This window comes from Peromyscus eremicus, chromosome 1 (genome assembly GCF_949786415.1).
Source record: "Peromyscus eremicus chromosome 1, PerEre_H2_v1, whole genome shotgun sequence".
Classification (NCBI taxonomy): Eukaryota; Metazoa; Chordata; class Mammalia; order Rodentia; family Cricetidae; genus Peromyscus; species Peromyscus eremicus.
Genome location: NC_081416.1, coordinates 183643328 through 183656411, shown reverse-complemented (window position 1 = coordinate 183656411; position 13084 = coordinate 183643328). Strand labels below are relative to the sequence as shown.

Genomic DNA, 13084 nt, shown 5'->3' with positions numbered 1-13084 from the left:
CGATTGGGAACTTCAGATGCAAGTATAATCAACAGAATGCAAGAGATGGAAGAGAGAATCTCTAGCGTTGAAGATACAATAGAAGAAATAGATTCATCAGTCAAAGAAAACACTAAAGTCAACAAAGTCACGAACCAAAATGTCCAAGAAATTTGGGACACCATGAAAAGACCAAACCTACGAATAATAGGGGTAGAAGAAGGAGAAGAATACCAACTCAAGGGCACAGAAAATATATTCAAGAAGATCATAGAAGAAAACTTTCCCAACTTAAAGAAGGAAATGCCTATGAAGATACAGGAAGCCTATAGAACACCAAACAGACTAGACCCCCAAAAAAAGTCCCCTCGCCACATAATAATTAAACAATTAAACGTACAGAATAAAGAAAGAATATTAAGAGCAGCAAAGGAAAAAGGCCAAGTGACATATAAAGGCAAACCTATCAGAATAACACCCGATTTCTCAATGGAGACTTTGAAAGCCAGAAGGTCCTGGATAGATGTAATGCAGACACTAAGAGACCATGGATGTCAGCCTAGACTAATATACCCAGCAAAACTTTCAATCATCATAGATGGAGTGAACAAGACATTCCATGACAAAGCCAGATTTAAACAATATTTATCCACAAACCCAGCCCTACAGAAAGCACTAGAAGGAAAATTCCAACCTAAGGAAGTCAGATACACCCTTGAAAACACAGGCAATAGATAAAGCCACAGCAGTAAACCCCAACGAAGAAAAGTACACACACATCACCACCAAAAAATAACAGGAATGAACAATCACTGGACATTAATATCCCTCAATATCAATGGACTTAATTCACCTATAAAAAGACATAGGCTTACAGAATGGATATGAAAGCAGGACCCATCTTTCTGCTGCATACAAGAAACACATCTCAAATTCAAAGATAGACACTACCTAAAAATAAAAGGCTGGGAAAAGACTTTCCAATCAAACGGTCTTAAAAAACAAGCAGGTGTAGCCATCCTGATATCCAGCAAAATAGACTTCAAACTAAAATCAATCAAAAGAGATCAAGAAGGGCGTTACATACTCATCACAGAAAAGATCCACCAAGATGAAGTCTCAATTCTGAACATTTATGCCCCAAACACAAGGGCACCCACATATGTAAAAGAAACATTATTAAAGCTTAAATCACATATAAAACCCCACACATTAATTGTGGGAGACCTCAACACCCCACTTTCACCACTGGACAGATCCCCCAAATCGAAACTTAACAGAGAAATAAAGGACTTAATTGATGTCATGACTCAAATGGACTTAATCAACATCTACAGAACATTCCATCCTAACAAAAAAGAATATACCTTCTTCTCAGCACCCCATGGAACCTTCTCTAAAATCGACCACACACTTGGTCACAAAACAAATCTAAACAGATACAAAACAATTGGAATAACCTCCTGTGCTCTATCAGACCACCATGGTCTAAAGTTGGATTTCAACAACAACAAAAACTACAGAAAACCTACAATCTCATGGAAACTGAATAATACCCAAGTGAATCACCAATGGGTTAAGGAAGAAATAAAGAAAGAAATTAAAGACTTCCTAGAGATCAACGAAAATGAAGACACCACATATCCAAACCTATGGGACACTATGAAAGCAGTACTAAGAGGGAAATTCATAGCACTAAATGCCCACATAAATAAGCTGGAGAAATCTCACACTAGTGACTTAACAGCACACCTGAAAGTTCTAGAACAGGAAGAAGCAAAGTCTCCCAGGAAAAATAGATGCCAGGAAATTATCAAAGTGAAAGCTGAAATCAATAAAATAGAAACAAAGAGAACAATACAAAAAATTAATGAAACAAAGAGTTGGTTCTTTGAGAAAATCAACAAGATAGACAAGCCCTTATCCAAACTAGCCAAAAGACAGAGAGAGAGCATCCAAATCAACAAAATCAGAAATGAAAAGGGGGACATAACAACAGACATTGAGGAAATCCAGAGAATCATCAGGTCATACTTCAAAAACCTCTATTCCACAAAACTGGAAAACCTAAAAGAAATGGATAATTTTCTGGATAGGTACCACATACCTAAATTAAATCAAGACCAGATAAACTATTTAAATAGTCCAATAACCCCTAACGAAATAGAAACAGTCATTAAAAGTCTCCCAAGCAAAAAAAGCCCAGGACCAGATGGTTTCAGTGCAGAATTCTACCAGATCTTCAAAGAAGAGTTAATACCAATACTCTCTAAATTGTTCCATACAATAGAAACAGAAGGAACATTACCAAACTCCTTCTATGAGGCTACAATTACCCTGATTCCCAAACCAAACAAGGATACAACAAAGAAAGAGAACTACAGACCGATCTCCCTCATGAACATTGATGCAAAAATACTCAATAAAATGCTGGCAAACAGACTCCAAGAACACATCAAAACAATTATCCACCATGATCAAGTAGGATTCATTCCAGGGATGCAAGGATGGTTCAACATATGAAAGTCTGTCAATGTGATACACCATATAAACAAACTCAAAGAAAAAAACCACATGATCATCTCACTAGATGCTGAAAAGGCATTTGACAAAATCCAACACCCCTTCATGATAAAGGTCTTGGAGCGATCAGGAATACAGGGAACATACCTAAACATAATAAAGGCAATTTACAGCAAGCCAACAGCCAACATCAAATTAAATGGAGAGAAACTCAAAGCAATTCCACTAAAATCAGGAACGAGGCAAGGCTGTCCGCTCTCCCCATACTTATTCAATATAGTACTTGAAGTTCTAGCCAGAGCAATAAGACAACATAAGGAGATTAAGGGGATACAAATTGGAAAGGAAGAAGTCAAGCTTTCCCTATTTGCAGATGACATGATAGTATACTTGAGCAACCCCAAAGATTCCACCAAGGAACTGATACAACTTATAAACACCTTCAGCAACATAGCAGGATACAAGATCAACTCAAAAAAATCAGTAGCCCTCCTATATACAATGGACAAAAAAGCGGAGAAGGAAATCAGAGATACATCACCCTTTACTATAGCCACAAATGACATAAAATACCTTGGGGTAACACTAACCAAGCAAGTGAAGGACCTATATGACAAGAACTTTAAGTCCCTGAAAAAAGAAATTGAAGAAGATGTCAGAAAATGGAAAGATCTCCCATGCTCATGGATAGGCAGAACTAACATAGTAAAAATGGCAATCTTACCAAAAGCAATCTACAGATTCAATGCAATCCCCATCAAAATACCAACACAATTCTTCACAGACCTGGGAAGAATAATACTCAACTTCATATGGAAAAACAAAAAACCCAGGATAGCCAAAAGAATCCTGTACAATAAAACAACCTCTGGAGGCATCACGATCCCTGACTTCAAGCTGTACTATAGAGCTACAGTAATAAAAACAGCTTGGTACTGGCATAAAAACCGACTTGTGGACCAATGGAAACGAATTGAAGACCCTGATATTAATCCGCACACCTACGAACAAATAATTTTTGACAAAGAAGCCAAAAGTGCACAATGGAAAAAAGAAAGCATCTTCAACAAATGGTGCTGGCAAAACTGGATATCAACATGTAGAAGGCTGCAAATAGATGCATATCTATCACCGTGCACAAAACTTAAGTCCAAGTGGATCAAGGACCTCAACATAAATCCAGCTACTCTGAACCTGCTAGAAGAGAAAGTAGGAAGTAGTCTTGAACGCATTGGCATAGGAGACCACTTTCTAAATAGAACACCAGTAGCACAGACACTGAGAGAAACAATCAATCAATGGGACCTCTTGAAACTGAGAAGCTTTTGTAGGGCAAAGGATACAGTCAACAAAGCAAAGCGACAGCCTACAGAATGGGAAAAGATCTTCACCAATCCCACGTCTGACAGAGGACTGATATCCAGAATATATAAGGAACTCAAGAAATTAGACATCAAAATGCCCAGCAGTCCAATTAAGAAATGGGCTATAGAACTAAACAGAGAATTCTCAACAGAGGAAACTCAAATGGCTGAAAGACATTTAAGGAATTGCTCAACATCCCTAATCATCAGGGAAATGCAAATCAAAACAACTCTGAGATACCACCTTACACCTGTCAGAATGGCTAAGATCAAAAACACTGAAGACACCTTATGCTGGAGAGGATGTGGAGCTAGGGGACCTCTCCTCCACTGCTGGTGGGAATGCAAGCTTGTACAACCACTTTGGAAATCAATATGGCGCTTTCTTAGAAAATTGGGAATCCATCTCCCCCAAGATCCAGCTATACCACTCTTGGGCATATACCCAAGGAATGCTCAACCACACCACAAGAGCACTTGTTCAGCTATGTTCATATCAGCATTGTTTGTAATAGCCAGAACATGGAAAGAACCTAGATGCCCTTCAACTGAAGAATGGATAAACAAAATGTGGTACATATACACAATGGAATACTACTCAGCAGAGAAAAACAATGACATCATGAGGTTTGCAGACAAATGGATGGATCTAGAAAAAATCATCCTGAGTGAGGTATCCCAGACTCAGAAAGACAAACATGGTATGTACTCACTCATAACAGGATACTAGATGTGGAACAAGGATGACTGGATTGCTACTCACATCACCAGGCAGGCTACCTGGAAAACAGGACCCCAAGAAAGACACAGGGATCGCCCAATGACAGAGAAATGGAATGAGATCTACATGAACAGCCTGGACATGAGTGGGGGTAGTGAAGGGCGAGGGTCGAGGGAAAGAGAGCTTGGGTGAGTGGGAGATCCCAGCTGGATCAACAACAGAGAGGGAGAACAAGGAATAGGAGACCATGGTAAATGAAGACCACATGAGAATAGGAAGAAACAAAGTGCTAGAGAGGCCCACAGAAATCCACAAAGATACCCCCACAACAGACTGCTGGCAATGGTCTAGAGACAGTCCGAATTGACCTACTCTGGTGATGGGATGGCCAAACACCCTAATTGTCGTGCTAGAAACCTCATCCAACTACTGAGGGATCTGGATGCAGAGATCCATGACTAGGCCCCAGGTGGATCTCTGGGAGTCCAATTAGCGAGAATGAGGAGGGTTTATATGAGAGAGAATTGTTGAGACCAAGGTCGGATAAAGCACAGAGAAAAATAGCCAAACAAACGGAAACACATGAAATATGAACCAATGGCTGAGGGGTCACCAACTGGATCAGGCCCTCTGAGTGGGTGAGACAGTTGATTGGCCTGATCTGTTTGGGAGGCATCCAGGCAGTGGCACCGGGTCCTGTGCTCATTGCATGAGTCGGCTGTTTGAAACCTGGGGCCTATGCAGGGTCCCTTGGCTCGGCCTGGGAGGAGGGGACTGGACCTACCTGGACTGAGTCCACCAGGTTGATCTCAGTCTGTGGGGAAGGCTTTGCCCTGGAGGAGATTGGAATGGGGGGCAGGCTGGGGGGAAGGTGAGGGGGGTGGGAGGGGGGAGAACAAGGGAATCTGTGGCTGATATGTAGAACTGAATTGTATTGCAAAATAAAAATTAAAAAAAAAATACGAATGGTTCCCCCAAACCCCCGGTTGCACACTGCTGGGGAACCAGTCCATATGTTATGTACGGTGATCGTCAGTGACATTGTTCTTCATTCCCCTTGTACTTAAAGGGGAACTCATACAATGTCCAGAGCCCTTGATGTCCTACAGATGGACGAGGACGTCCTCAAATTCCTTGCTGCACTTAGGTGGCACCAGCCTACACTTCCTGATGGAGCAGTTCATCTCCAAAAGGAAGACTGATGGTGTCTACAGGATAAATCTGAAGAGGACCCAGCAGAGGCTGTGGCTAGCAGCTTAAGCTACTGTTTCCACTGAGAACCCTGCTGCTGTCAGCATCTCCAGGAACACTGGACCAGAGAGGTCTGCTAAAGTTTGCTGCTGCCTCTGGAGCCACTCCAACTGCTGACTGGGTCCCAACCTGGCCCTTCACTGATGAGATCCCAGCCGCCTTCTGGGAGCCATGCTTCTGGGGGTGACTCATCCCAGGGCTGACCACCAACCCCTCACAGAGGCCTCTTCTTTTGTTTTGTTTTGTTTTGATTTGGTTTGGTTTTTTTGCAATGGTAATCATTTTTAAGTTCATAATTCAGTGGCATGAATTACATTCAAGATATTAATTACACTCATAATATTAATTACATTTGTGGTATTCATTGATTACATTTGCAGTATTCATTCAATAACTATATTTATGATATTCATTAATTACATTAATTATATCGATTTATTACATTCATGATATCATGTCCTGACACTACTGTCCGTTTGTGGGGCTTTTCCATCACACAAAACAGAGATTCTGTACTTAGGACATCATGGTTCTATATTCCTTTCTTCTCAATCTTGAGATAACATCTAATCTCTCTGTGTCTATGAATTCGTATATTCTATATATTTCATATAATACAATTCTATAGTTTTTGTCCTTTTTTTAAATGTAAAAACATTTTATGTATAACTGCAAGAGAAAAATACACAGAAAGCTTGAACATAAAAACAGATTATAGCCGGGCAGTGGTGGCACACGCATTTAATCCCAGCACTCGGGAGGCAGAGCCAGGCGGGTCTCTGCGAGTTCGAGGACAGCCTGGGCTACAAAGTGAGTTCCAGGAAAAGGCTCAAAGCTACACAGAGAAACCCTGTCTCGAAAAACAAAAAACAAAAAAAAAAAGTTATAATTCAGATGTCCAGGGTTATTTGAAATTGGAAAATATTTTCTCTATAGAAGACAGTAAAAATGATAGCAGGACCCAATAAGCCCTTTTAAGCCAAATAATAGCTGAATTATACATATAAATGTTATTACATATGAATATTGATTAGCTCCCCACAGAGGCCTCTTATGTCAACCTGCCCACCATTGTCCAGTGTAACACATCTCCTCCTCGGGGCCATGTAGATATTACCAACCCATACAACAAGAGAGTTCCCTTGGTGGGTCTGATGGATTGAATGCTGGCCCAGGAAGCTCTCTGCTTGCTTGGCACCATTTCCCATGAGCACCCACGGGAAGCTATGGCTGAACTCTTCTTCTACAGACACCAGGAGGAAATAAGGAAGGAAGAGGAGGCTGCTGCTGAGAGAAGGCTGTGACCAAGGACAGCTTTGGAGGGTCGGACCCAAGGCCAGTTCCACAGATAAAAACTTTTCTGCACTTATCACAGTTTCCTAGAAATGATAAAGCTGAAAATACTTTTATTCCATTCCTGTCGTTCCATATGGTTTTGGGAGGACCTGTGTCTCCAGAAGAAGGGGCCTGTGGGCAGGTAGAGGACCTTGGAATGAGGCAGGGTGGGATAGGAGATAAGGTTCCAATAGTAGACAGGATCATTCATTTACAGTTTCCCCTAATGCCTGCATCCAGCTCAAGGTGAGATACTTGATTTTATACCCTGCCTTTGTATTCTGGAAACTGAGCCATCAAAGTGCTACATTTCAAATCCTGGAGACCAGGCCACACTCCCTGGAGGCAGCCTTTAATCTGCTGAGGCAGAGGCAGGTGTATCTCTACATTCCAGCTCAGCCAGGACTCCATAGTGAAGCATCTGCAAATACAGCTGATTATCTGATGGCACTGCCCTACATCCTGGTATGTGGGAGGTGGAGGCAGAAGGATCAGGAGTTCAAGGTCATCTTATCTCAAACCTAAATTATATCCTTCCTTTTTCCTTTTTTTTTTAATTCCCTTTTTGTCTTTATTTTTCTCTTTTTTGGAGGTTGGGGGTATGGTGGTTGATCTTGAACTCACTATGTAAGTGAAGGTGACCTTGAGCTTCTGATCCTCCAGTCTGCATCTCCAGAGGGGTGGGCTTACAGGTTATCCACCACTCCTGGTTTTTTGTAGTTGTTGTTTTTGTTTGTTTGTTTGTTTGTTTTGGTTATTGAGACAGGGTTTCTCTGTGTAGCTTTGGAGCCTTTCCTGGAACTCACTCTGTAGCCCAGGCTGGCCTCGAACTCACAGAGCTCCACCTGGCTCTGCCTCATGAGCACTGGGATTAAAGACATGCACCGCCACCGCCACCGCCACCACCACGCGGCTACTCCTGGTTTTTTTAGGTGCTGGATTTTAAATCCAGTTCCTGCTACATGTTTGCTGCTTGTTAGGCAAGCAGGACGTTCATGGAACCATTGTCTTCCCTGCTCCCCACCCTAGATACCTATTTTTTTTTTTTTTGTCTATTTGGAGTGTTTCTCCACAGACATCTTTGCCCTGTGAAGCCACACAATGGGGGCTTTGTGGCTCTGTTACTCCATATCCCCAAGTCTGTGTCGATATCTTTATTATTTTATTATTATTTTTTTGTTTTGTTTGTTCTTGTATTTTGTTCCTTCAAGAGAGGGCTTCTCTGTGTAGCCCTGGCCATCCTGGAACTCACTCTGTAGACCAGGCTGGCCTCAAACTCAGAGATCCATCAGCCTCCCAGGTGCTGGGATTAAAGGCATCTTCCTACTCCTAATGGTCTGAGGGTCCTGTTTTAATTCTCTATATTTGACTATACTTTCCAATTCACCCTCAGCATTCATGTGCTATTGTTTTTAAGTCAATAGGCTAAGTAAACTCATGGAATCCCAGCCATGAAATCCAGAGAAAGAGGCTGACACCCAAGGCTGGAGGGGAGAAAGGACCTGTCCAGTCTTCAATCCATTCAAGGTTTACAGGTGGGAATGGCCTGGAGTTCTGTAAAAAAACAGCACCTAAAACCAAACCCTTTCCTTTTGCCTGAGCTTGTGACTTCTCTCTAGAGCTCTGAGGGTGAGTGTTCCTACATCCCTACTTAGAGCTTCCACACGAAGCTTTCTTCTGATTTCAGCCTGGATTGGAGGACTCTTCTCTCTCAAATCTCCAATTCTCCAGTAGGTATTCAACTTTATTTTTCCCAGTGTTGGGGCGGAACCCAAAGACCTTAAATGTGATCAAGAATATTTTAGTCTGTTTTATCAATCCCATGTTGGCTTGACCTCATTCACTGAGTAACCAAGACTAGTCTTGAACATATGATTCCACCATTTCCCACCTCTCAATGGCTGGAATTACAGGTCTGTGTGCCAGTGGGCCTACACTATATAGATTCATACATTGGGTATGGAGCCTTGGCTGGCCTCATAGAAATGGTCTTCCTGTCTCTACTATCTCAAGTGATGGGACTGCATGCATGTGGTACCATGCACAGCCAAAAATGTGAATACATGTTACATATGTTTGTGTGAATATGGGCGCATGTGTAGAGGTCAGAAGATAACATGCAATTGGTTCTCTACATTTGGCTACCAGGCATTGAATTCAGGTCATTATGAGGCTAATCCAAAACCCAGTTGTTCTAGATGGGCCCAGCACAAGCCTGAGATCCCAGGACACTGGCTCCTGAGGCAGACCTACTTGGGTATGTTATGAAACACCCTTAAATACCACTCAGACTGTAACATTGGATCTGGCAAGGTGCTAAAGATTCTCTTTTGATTCTAAGAATTTAACTTACACCTTCCCATTCAGCCAGACTCCATGCTCTCAATGGTGGCTTTCAAAGAGGGTCCTATTTTCTTTACAAAAATAGTGTAGGTCTGGCGTGATGAACCAAGCCTTTGAGCAAAGCCCTGGAGGAGCACAGGCAGGCAGATCTGAGGTGCAGCTGAATTTAGACATCTGGAAAAGTAGCAAATGATCATAAACCCTGAGCCATCTCTCCATGCTGATAAATAAAACAATTCTTGGGGGGGGGGCTAAGATCTGGAGATGCAGACCAAGGGAAGAAATAGCCAATGAGTTTGTGCATATTGGATCTTTAAGAAAAAACAGTACTAGAAGAATAACTCAGAGGTTAAGAATACTGGCTGTTCTCCTAGAGGTCCTGAGTTCAATTCCCAGCAACCACATGGTGGCGCACAACCTTCTATAATGGCACCTGATGCTCTCTTCTGGCGTGCAGGCATATATAAAATACATACATAAATCTTCAAAAAAATTAGAATGTGATGGCTGTGCCTAAGTGGTACAGACCTTTCACCAGAGCATTCAGCAGAGAAGGCAGAGGCAGGCAGGTCTTTCCAAAGCCAGTTTTATGCTACCCACCCAGAGCTTCAACCTGAGAGAAACACTGCCTGAAAAATTTTAAATGCATTAGCAAAGAAAGATGACTCAGCAGTAGAAATCAGGAAATGAGGGTGTGTGTAAGACATTTGGGGTGTAGCTCTGCAATATAGTCTATGTTTAGCATGTGCTGGGGTTCTGAGTTCACACGTAAAAACAAAGTTATCCAAGTTTTAGGTCTCAGGGTGGAGGGAGGAAAAGGATGCAGCCTCAGAGGGAGCTTTGGTCACTGAGAATGCCTTCCAATGACAAGGTTCCAGAAGTCCTACCTAGAGAAGGAAAATTGTACCAGCCTACACCATCCAGGCCAGCAAGATTCACTAGCTGACTGTGGGGTGTCTCATGGTGAAGCTAGAGGGTCATGAGATGAGAGTCTCCAAGTGTTAACCCAGTGAGATCCCATGTCAAAATAAAATTGAACGCTAAAGCTGCTTCCACACTCCTGCCTAGAATTCTTGGAGCTGTGAGTTCAATATTCTATCCCAGAAGTTGATGAAATAATCTTTTCCCTTTAGACACGGTCTTAACAAAAATGTGCTTTTCATTTCCAGGTAAAAAGGACAAGAGCTCAGGCAGAGACTCAGCCTTGGAGGCACTTTCTGTTGTCAGGACCCAGAAGTGCTTTCACAGCTGAGTGCCCCTGACTGAGGGAGGGCTTCCAGGAACATGGAGTCGTGCGCCCCTTGCTGTCATTCCAGGGCATCGCTGGTAAATCAGCCATTGAGACAGAGGGCAGCTTTTTTTTTTTAAAGATTTGTTTATTTATTACATATACGGCATGTTTGCCTGCAGGCCAGAAGAGGGCACCAGATCTCATTACAGATGATTGTGAGCCACCATGCGGTTGCTGCGAATTGAACTCAGGACCTCTGTAAAAGCAGCCAGTGCTCTTAACCTCTGAGCCATCTCTCCAGCTCCAGAAGGCAGCCTTGATACTGTCTCTGGGGTGAGGTCTAGATCCAAGGTTGGGATGGTCCCTGGGGATAGAGCTTGCTCAGAAGACATGTTTAAGGGTTACTGTGTCCCAGGAATGTTCTCCCACGGGAGGTCCTTTCACTTCAATTTTGAACAAAGTGGAACTGGACTGTAGGGTCTTATGCCTGCCTTGTTGGTGAGCATAGAGATACCAATGAGCAAGTTGGGGCGGGGCTCTGGTGTGAGCCACCCCTGAAGACACTTGGCTGCCTGGAGCTGTATTTTCAAGCTGGGAGGATATTTTTGTTGATGTAGAAAACATCTCTGAGGCTTGAACTTCACAATCTGAGGCAAAAGGTCACTCCTCCCGTTCTTTGAAAACTTTTGGCATTCTTGTACAAGGCTCTTCCGTCAAGCAGATGGGTCTAGCCAGAGGAACAAGTGGGAAGGAAGTGCCCTCTGTGCTTCCCAAGGGAGAGGGCTTCCCTCTTGCGGGTCACTGCCCTCAAAAGCAGCAGCCTGGCAGTCAATAAGTTCCAGCTCAGGACTAGTCTGTGTTCACACAATCACAAGTCTTCAGCAAAGAAGGGAATGAGGGACAGAACTAGCCTGTGCGCCATGATTTTCCTGTGTTGCTTTTTGTTGTTGTTTTAATCTTTTTGGCTGCTCACAACTGTCTACAGCTTCAGTTCTAGGGGACTCAACACTCTCACACAGACAGACATGCAGGCAAAACAATGCACACACATACAAAAAAACTTACAAGGATACTGAAGTGTAGCTCTCCAAATTAATGGCTTCAGGTGGGCGTGTGGGATGGGAAGGACTCAGTTCTATTTAAGGGCAGGCCAGTGGGAGTTTGACCACTCTTCAGAGAGAATATGATAACACAAATTGGACTTTTTAATTTTATTTTTTGATGCTTTGTTGGGGGTCTCAAGGGTGAGGGGCTGACATGAAAGAATCGGGAAGTGAGTGCAATTAGGGTGATGATGTGAAATTCACAGAAAATGAATAAAAAATATATTGAAATAAGAAAAAGTGTGGGCTCTACCTGTGAGGACACACCTTTCATTTCAGGACCGAGGAAGGGAGGGAGGCAGAGACAGGTTGAACTAGGAGGTCAAGTCACGTCTGGTTGCCAAGAAAATTTTAGGCTTCCCACCTTCAGCTTTATGGCATGGTGATGCCCCCTCTCAAGAACCTAACATGTCATTAATGGAAGAAAGGGATGTCTCAGTGGTAGAAAAATGGGAGATCCTTCCCCATTTGGGGGTGTCCCTCAGCATTAGCCTGTATCTATCACATGCCATCTCCAGGGTATTCACACTCAGCACCAACATTAACAGGATTTAGATCAGGATGGAAGAAGGGATAGAATGCAGCCTCAGAAGGGCCTTTGGTCAAAGACACCCCCAGGTTAGGGTCCTCTGCCTGCCAATGGAAAGGTTTCTGGAGTGCTATTTTGAAAAGGATAATTGTACCAGGTTATGCCATCTAGGTCAGTAAGAGATATTAGTGACTGAGGGATGTGCCACGGAGAGGCTTGAAGGTCACTAGGAGAAAGTCATCTGAGTTAACGTCCATAGCTAGACCCAAGTCAAAATGAAATGGCACACAAAAGCTTGTGCCAGATGAGTGCATATTGTTCAGGGATCTCTGAGTTCAAGATTATGTCCCAGAAGTGGTTGTAAGGATCTGTGCTAATTGGACCCATCTTAACAAAAATATTCTCGTCATTTTTCAGGTGCTGCAGTCATGAGGAACAAGAGCTCAGCCAGGAACACTCCCCCTTGCTGGAACTTTCTGTTATCAGGACCCAGAAGTGCTGACCCAGCTGAGTGCCTCTGACTGAAAGAAAACTGCCAGGAATGTGGAGACGTGCGCCACCTGCCGGCCCTCCAGGACATTGCTGGTGAAACAGCCTCAGGCAGGAGGCCTCTTTGGGGAGACTGCCCACATGTCTGGGGTGCAGTCTACATCCAAGGAAGCCATGGAGCAGGGCGTGCCTATGGGGTGTTTGCGGTGGGGTCTC

At 43.2% G+C, this 13084-nt stretch overlaps 1 pseudogene; it reads left to right on the top strand.

Annotated features, from left to right (window-relative positions):
• The first annotated feature begins 5669 nt into the window (after positions 1–5669).
• LOC131903205 (small ribosomal subunit protein uS2B-like) lies at positions 5670–12881 on the top strand (annotated as a pseudogene).
• The last annotated feature ends 203 nt before the right edge of the window (positions 12882–13084 follow it).